Source organism: Psittacula echo, assembly GCF_963264785.1.
Source record: "Psittacula echo genome assembly, chromosome: Z".
NCBI lineage: Eukaryota > Metazoa > Chordata > Aves > Psittaciformes > Psittacidae > Psittacula > Psittacula echo.
The window spans coordinates 40,013,967-40,022,604 of record NC_137742.1 but is presented as its reverse complement, the minus strand read 5'-3'; positions in this window follow the sequence as shown (position 1 = coordinate 40,022,604).

The following is an 8,638-nucleotide window of genomic DNA, read 5'->3' as shown; positions in this document are numbered from 1 at the left end:
GGGGTTTTGTTTTCTTCTCATGCATAAATACTGGCTGGATTAAATTTCACTAAAATCACCGAAAACACCTTTCATGTGAGGTAAGTGGAGGAAATCCCTGAGATTTTTAAGGGAAAAATAGGGTTGGAACTGTCTCAGATTCTCAGGAGCAGCCTACATCCCCACCAAATGCAGTCAAATGGTTTCTCGAGAACAGGGGTGAGCTCTGCTGAATATTACTTTGGACAGAAGTGTACATGTGTCTGTGTGGCAAGAGCTCAGGATTTGAAGCCATAAGCTGTATGTAGCCTGATTTCATTAAGTGGAGCATGCAGCTACCTAGGGCATCAAACTGGAGAGGACAGCATACAGTGGGATCCAGCTACCTTGGAAAATTAGGCTAGCTGCTGCCCACGGGGGCAGAAGCAAAGTTGCATTAGCAGTAGCTCTTGCTGAGGAAAGTCATTTTCACTCCTCTGTTCACAGAAGAGCAAGTGCACTTACCTTTTCAGGGCTTTGTCTGTTTTGTTTTTGTTTGGTTTTTGTTCACCCCATTTCTCAGCTCTATTCCTTCTACCTTTTGTTATTCAGTGGCAAAAACCAGCCTATCTCTCACTCCTTATCCTTCATAAAGACAATTTTCCTCATCTGGCATGACAGCTTGGATTACAGATCATTTCAGCTGCAGCTTTAAAAAACATATAAATATCACCCTGAGAAACACCTTTCTAAGAAGGTTTTTGCAAGTGCTAATTTAAAAGACTTTTGGTGCTATTTCTTTAAAATAAGTATTACTCTGCTTGTTCAAGGAAGCAGGAAGCATTACAGTGTTTTAAGCAAACTGAATTGCATTAAAGATTTTCATGCCAGTTTCTTCTCCAAACCCGCAAGATTAATTCATGCTTTGTTTGCTAACTTCTCATGTCAAAGAGATTATAAATACAACAAAAAACCACCATGTGCCTTATAAAAAACCAATTTTATCTCACTGGGAGTCTTTCTAAACTACAAGATGTCTCACAAGAAATTAACAATATCAGCAACTAAGGTCACTTTCACTTTAACATGTCAATTTTATTTGGGACACTTTATGGCCTGACTAAACTGATACCAGAGCCCAAGTAAGACAATTTGGTTGGCATCAGTAAGTCCACTATTTATTAAACTTCCTTCACAGAACCTAAAGAAAAGAAGTCAAGATGTAGGCTGTTGACTTCCCCACAGAGAACAAAATTAAATTCATTCTGTGATTTCCCACTATCTTTCTTTCCTCCCACAACTGAACTGGAACTTGTAGAAAAGATAATCTGCTATGTATTTGTATGGTGTCAGCACAGTGGGAAGTGCAAAGGTCTTTTAATGATAAACTATGTAATGACAAACTTTGCAATTGAGCTTTGAGAATGATGGTGTCAATGCCCTGGGTGCCAAGTTCATTCATCATTTCACAACCTGACAAAAAAGGTGTCTTCAAAGGGGAATTCAGGTGTTACCCTGGGTATGTAATTCTGGTCCCATGAAGTCTTATTTCAGTATTCCCAGAGGCGAACCTCTTCTCATGTGTTCTTGACAGGTTGTTGGAGCAGAATATGGTTCTACTTTCTCTGGATTAACAAAACTCATTTTTCTCTTGCCGTTTCTTTTCCTGAGGCTGTTTTCTCTTTTTCTATAGACCATCTTCTCCACTGAATAAGGCATTTGACTTACATTACCCACATTCTGGTATCTCAGCTGGCATCTATTTTCTACTCCCATACCGTGCCAAAGTGCAGTACAGGGGCCGAGGACTGAGTCAGTCTGAGAGATTAATCTTGGATCACGGAGTATGACAGAACAGGTGAAACAAAGCAGTAACTGCCACCTCAAAATACACGCTTATAGTATATTAAAATTAGGTCTATTCTTCTGAAAACGTCCCATAAATTTCCTAGTGCTTCGGGCACGGAGAGACAGGTTACCAACTGCTGGCAGCCTGCGGCACAGCAGTCTTACAAAGTCAACTTTTTGTACATGAAACTTCGGAAAGTGGCTGCAGCCTTCAACTCGGTTGCAGAAGCTGGCTGCCAGGCACTTACAAAGCGTTGCCAAACACCTAGTTACACGTCTCTTCGCTTCCCGGGAAGTCACCGGACTCCCACCTCCCCCAGGCATCGCTCCAGCCTTTTGCGCTGTTGTAAAAGGCGGTGCCTCCATTCCTGCAGCGGGGTCGGGCAGTGGGGGTCGGTTTTGGGTGGGGGGCACCCAGCGCTCCCCTCGGGCGCGTCCCGGCCGCCCGTGGGCACCTCCGCCCTGCGGCAGTGGGGCAACGGGAGAGGGGGCTACCCGGCCGCCCGCCCTTCCTCCGCTGAAACCAGTCCCCAAAGAGAAAGTCACCAGGGGGTGGGGAAATGGTGACAGCTCCGGGAAACTGTCGCCGGCAGCGGGAGACACGGAAGGGCGGCAGCCCGCTGGCTGGCAGCTCCCCACCGCCTCCGCCGCGGCGCAGCGCAGAGAGCCCCGCCGGGTGCCGCTAGCCTGCTCGCCGCCACGGCAGCCATGGAGCAGCGTCCGCCGCTCGCACACGTCTTCAGAGGCACCTTCGTGCACTCCAGCGCCTCGTCGCCCATGGAGATCCTTCACGGACACCTGCTGGGGGTGGACGAGAGCGGGACGGTGAGCGCGGGGCCGAGATAAAACGCATTGCGGGGGGGCGCGGGGGTTCCCGAGCCGTCGTCCCGTCCCGCTCCGCTCCACCAGGGCCGGGGTGCTCAGGTGCCCGCTCCCCGCCGGCGACCCCCTGGGTCGCGGTGAAAACGACCCTTTATGGTCCCAATCAGCGGACCGGGGCAAACCGATCGGCTCACTGGAGGGATAGGGCCGCCTCCGCCGCGCTCTACGGAGAAAGTGGCAAAATTACGCACTCCCAAGTACTCGGTGTCCGGCGGCAGAAGAGCCGCGGAGAAGCGATTTCTTGTTCGTAGGAGCTGGAGATAACTGGGATGGCGCGTTATCTCCTTGGACGAGTCTGCAGGTAGCTTGCATTTGGTTTTGAAGTGTGCTACATGTTTGCAAGAGAGCAGCGCGCCTGCTCAGGGCTTGCTTTCACATTCGGTTTTCTTTCAGTTTCACAAGAGCGTTTTTCAATCTCTGAGTATCAAAATAATGACTGTGCATAATTACAGTGTATCCCCCCTTACTCGTGCGCAGTCTTCCTACTAAGGCTTTATATTTGTTAGGGTTTTCCTGTTGTCACAAGATAAAGCATGACATATACCTACAAGGAGTTAGGAAGGTGATGATGTGGAGCATGTTAGTGGCACGGGCCACATTTTCTTGTATAAATAACATATATAGGTACCTTATATAGATAATAAAAAGAGGTAATTTTCTTTCTTATGACTAAATAACAGGCTTCATTGTGTCAATACCATCTGAAATCTGTGCAAAGCACACTTTCAGCCCTTACAGTAATTTTTTCCTCTGTTCGTACAGGTCCATGAGGGCCTGCTTAAAGACAGCCATCTTACAGCTCTTGAGGAGTCTGGTGCAAGGCATAGCAAAGTCTCAGAGAAGCTGTATTTTCATGTGTGGGAGGGGAAGGAAAGCTTATATAATTCAGTATTGGCTGCTGTCAACTAAAACAATAGAGGTATGAATGAAAAAAGGGTTTGGTTTATGTAATGTGGGTGCAGGAGGCAGAGACTCATACCTCTCTTGCTATCTGTAATGCCAATTTCCAGAAAAGAGTTTCTACTCAGCATCCATAGGAAATCAAGACTTTTAAGTGATTTTTCTTGAAAAGCAGGTACCTTAGTAAGCTCTATCTAAGGATTTGTGCAGTCACTCTCTTCCCCTGTTCTAGTGGACAAGGATATTGTTTTCCTTGCATAGATTGGGATATTCCCATTCAGTTATGTTTTTTAAAAGAAGTGTTTTCCACTGTTGTCCAAAATTAAATTCCCAACAGAATACAGTCACAAGATCTTCCATTTTCTTCTCTTTATAATACAAATTCTTGGCATTTTACTATTCCAGATCTGACAATAGTGAGTTTTGGCAACTTTTATTCTATTACTTGTAATTTAACCTCATGCAGAACTTCCACTGGAATCACTGAAGAACTGGCTCTTCAAGGAGGACATGGTGCTTAGAAAATCGCTTACCTTTATTGTTCAAATTTTCAACCAAAACTATTTCAGTACTACTCCCAGAGAAGTAATCTTAACTAAATAGGTATCATTCTTCTGATTCATGTTGCTGACTCCATCATGGAAAAATCTCACACTGTCTCTGACAGGGTGAACAGATCATAATTTGTGAGCAGCCCGGTCTTGTTCTCCAGTATGAGCATGTCCTCCAAGGGACAGGCGCATACAACCAGTGCCACAGAAACAATGCCCAGATCCCCACTGCAAGTGGGGACGCTTGGCTGATAAAGGCCACAAGTGAAATGTCAGCTCTCTGTGCTTTGCCTGTAGGTTTAAAGGGAGCTTTAGCAAGGAGGATGCTGCTTTCAGGTATGAAGACCCAAGTTATTGTTAAGTTGGCAGAATCAGGACTGTGTCTAAATGAGCAGTTTGGAGAGCAGTGTGGTGCCGCTCTTGAGGAATGCAAATAGAAAGATGACTGTTCCTCAGAGTAAAAGAAACAAACACAGGTGCAAATGTGAGTTATCATTGAAATAGTGGTGTAATTATCTGAATAGAATATTAAGTAAAATAGAACTAGTGTTAAGCTAAAACTTCCTGTTGAATTGAGGAGAAGTGTTGTGAAGAGAGCAAGTGTTGTGGATAAGAGTTAGTACTGTTATGTACTGCCAAACATGAGTGTTTAATTTAAGCCAGCTGGGATAACATGTGGCATGTGTTAGCTGTATAAGGAGAAAGGTACGAAGACACCAACATCCATCTGGAGTTTGTTGCTTAGCCTTTCTCAGGAGGTTGGGCTGTTCATTCAGGAGCTGAGTCCTGCCTCTCAGCTAGCATCACCTTCCAGTTTTGAGAACTAGGCAAGCAATAGGCATCATGTCTAATTGCAAAAGTCAACTAATCACTGTGGGAACAAGGAGGGAAGAGAAGCATGTGGGAGGGGAAACAAGGATGGACCCCTTACATATGTGTTCATTTATGAATGTCACAGCCAGAAACAAAGTTAACACAAGCACTGCTGGATAAAAAAACCCCAAAACCTCTGTGTTTCTCCAGCCAGTAACGTTCGCTTTCCATTCTTCTGGTAGCAAAGTTATTTGCACTGTGGTGCTTGGAGGCATTCAGACTTTATTGCATCAGGGCTGATGTATACTTTAGTGGACCAACCATGCGTTGATGGAGGAGCTTTGGGTGGTAAATTTGGAGATGACATCAAGTGGGGCAGGCGTGTTGATCTGCTGGAGGATAGGAAGGTTCTGCAGAGGGATCTGGACAGGCTGGATTGATGGGCTGAGGCTGTATGAGATTCAACAAGGCGAAGTGCTGGGTACTGCACATGGGTCACAACAACCCCATGCAACACTACAGGCCTGGGGAAGAGTGGCTGTAAAGCTGCTCAAACAAAAAGGACCTGGGGATGCTGGTGAATGGCTGAGCATGAGCCAGCTTGTGGAATCACTGTCCCTGGAAGCGTTCAGATACCGTATAGATGAGGCCCTTAGTGACACCGTTTAGTGGTGAACTTGGCAGTCCTGGGGTAACCATTGGTCTTGATCTCAAAGGTCTTTTCCAGCCTAGTTGATTCTGTGATTCTGTGTCTGGGAATAAAAGAGGCCTGAACTAGGCACCAGGATAGAGAGGTCTCAGCTCCTTATCTTTGGATCCTTTAGCACCATCACACAGGTAACACATCAGATCTGAATAAGGTATTTGTGTGCTAGTATTAGCAGTCATTGATCCTGCCTATGTGACACAACTTTGCCAAAGCGCCAGTTGTTCTCCTTCATTTCCTTCTTTACAAGCTGAAGTCTTGGCTGTGCACTTCTTGTGACTCTAGTGACTCTGCCGTAGAGTTTTTTTCTTGCTTTAACAGTGTTAAGGCCCAGAACTAGTTTAAAGGACCAGTGTACCACACTGGTTACCTTGAACGTGCAGGCAAGTACTCGAACACATGTCCAGCCTTAAAGACCTTAAAGCATTCAGTGCTGGAAAGGTGGCCATAACAAGAATATGCTAAAGCAATGGGGAGCATCTCTTAGGTAACCAAGGAGTACTGTTGGGAAGTTTGTTTGCAATGAATATAGATGTCTTGCTGATTTATCCATTGCTGCATTTGACAGTAATGGACCAGGTGTCAAGTTTAAGGTTGGTTCCCTGTGTTCATCTCCCTTGAAACATATTTTCTTCATACTTCCATGATTTCAGTGTTTTATTTATCTGCACCGTAAAAGCATATAATAGCAACTTCTTTTCCATGGCAACACTTGTTTCCAGAATTTGCCATCTGGTGTTTCATGTTTCTGTCTCTCTCTCCTTTTTTTTTCCCCACTTTTTTTTTTTTTTCCCTGCAGCTCTAACGATACCATTCTGCATCCATTTTGATTTCAGTGTCAGAGTGACATTTTCTTTATTGCTCATCAGAAATTTCTGTAGGTCTGTAGTCTAAGCCGTTTTCATATATATAGCTAATTAATCTGAATACGTTCCTCTTTAGAAGGAGAGATGCTGCTTCATGAGAAGTATTAATGGACTACAGTATTCTTGCAATTTTTGCTAGTGTGGTATTTATTTATAAGGCATAATTTTAATTTTTTTTGGTGACTAAAAGTTTTAAACATCTACTCTTTAGACAATATAAATCATATAAACCATGTGTGCATTTACAAGACTAGCAGCCAAAACCTTCTTGTATACAGCTTAGCTGCTTTTGCTTATTTTTCTCTATAAAAAAAGGTAGAAAATGCAAAAGGTTATGTCATACACATATAAAAGGGCATGCAAGTAACTGATAAACAGTGCTCTTGTGGTCCTCTTGACCTTCGTCCTAAGTTCCTTCCTACTGCCTTTTTACAACTATTTGATCTTGCCTTTACATGATTTTTTAATTGCTGCCTCATAATATAACTGCTGTCAGGAGGGTGATACAGGCCCTCAGGGTGGAAATCTTCACAGGAGCAGAAAGATACCTGTAGCAGCAAGAGTACTCCCTTGAACTTAGAGGAACGAGCTTTTACACCAAGGGAGTTAGAAGTCCATGAGTTGTTTTCTGGCAGAAACTGTGGTTAGGCAAGAATTCCTGAAAGCCCAGGATAGACAGTCTTTCGCAGGGATAGGCGGCAGGGTCCTCTATCTGCTCAGTGAAGTGTTGTGGGAGCCTAGATCCCACCTGGAGCCTGTGGTGGGCATTGCAGTTCCTAGACTCCCCACTCTTTCGTGGAGAGTTGTACCTGTTATTGCCAGACCAGAGAATTAAACAGTTGGGGATTCAGCTGCCAAGCATCATGTTGCATATTAAAATACCATGCAATTTAAAAATAAAGTGTGCTAAAATCTTGACTTGGCAACAGAAACTCAGCAGCAGTAGCGTCAGTGTCCTCCAAGAGTCAAATGGGGCTGAGTTAGGCTCCAGATTGTAGTTTTTTTGAAATAAACAAAGATCTCAGGCATGCTTGAAATCTGTTCTGGAAAATGAACTGACTCACTTTTTCCACCTCACTTTTGTCTTTCCAGGCGCTTCAGAAATAAAATTAAAAAACAAAACCAAAAAGCAAACCCAAGCAAACAAAACCCCAACATTAATGACGTGAGCAGAAAATGAGAAAATACTTAGCTCAGTGCTAGTCGGTCCTAGGCAAAACAATTAATTTGACCCTTCTGGTGCTGAATGCTGTAATTGCATTCCGGTAAGGCTGCCACACACCTCCGCAATGTACAACCACACTGCTAGCATAGTGCTGTGTTACAGGAACACCAGTGGACACTGAGGTCCTTAGTTGGAAATTATTGCTTGAGTCTCACCACTTGCAAATGCATTAATTGTTTCCTTACAAGTTACAAAGTGGGTGCAGTTATTCACTATATTGTGAGTAGGCATTTCAAAATCATACTTGATAGTTAGGCAGAACAAGTATTTCAGTGCAAAACTATAACATTTGTAGTGAGTGTGCAAAATCTGTTTTAAGATGTGATTCATTTTGCCTTCGTGTGTAAAGCTGATGAGGGATACAGGTTTAAAGTATCTAACTATGTTTTCTTTCTTCTAGATTGTGTTTTTGGAGCAAACTGATCAGCAAGAGCAACTGGCTAGGAAGTGGGGGTTCAAAACGTCTGACATAAGAGAACTAAGTAACCAGTATGTGTTTTGTTTAGATTAATTTCAGCTAATGCAGTTTATTCTGAGTGAAGTAATGCAAGTCTCTGTGAATACATTTTGGCAGGGAGTACATTATGTCCAATCTCATGGGCAAAACTCCCTTTCAGCTCTGTGAGAACTCTTAACCCAAGAGCTGCCTCCGTCCTGGATGGTACTTGGAGGGTGGACCTGTGGGGTTGTTCATGTTCCTTCATTTGTGACTGCAGCCATGGCTGAATTGTACTGGCTGATTTAAACTGCGTGGGACAGAATGCCACATGTAGCTGTCATACATGACCTCTTCTGTACTTACACAAGTAAATGATGTTCTTTCTTGAAATTACATTTTATATCCATTTTGTTAGCAATGGGCTGTGCCTAACTAGCTCAAAACTCTAGA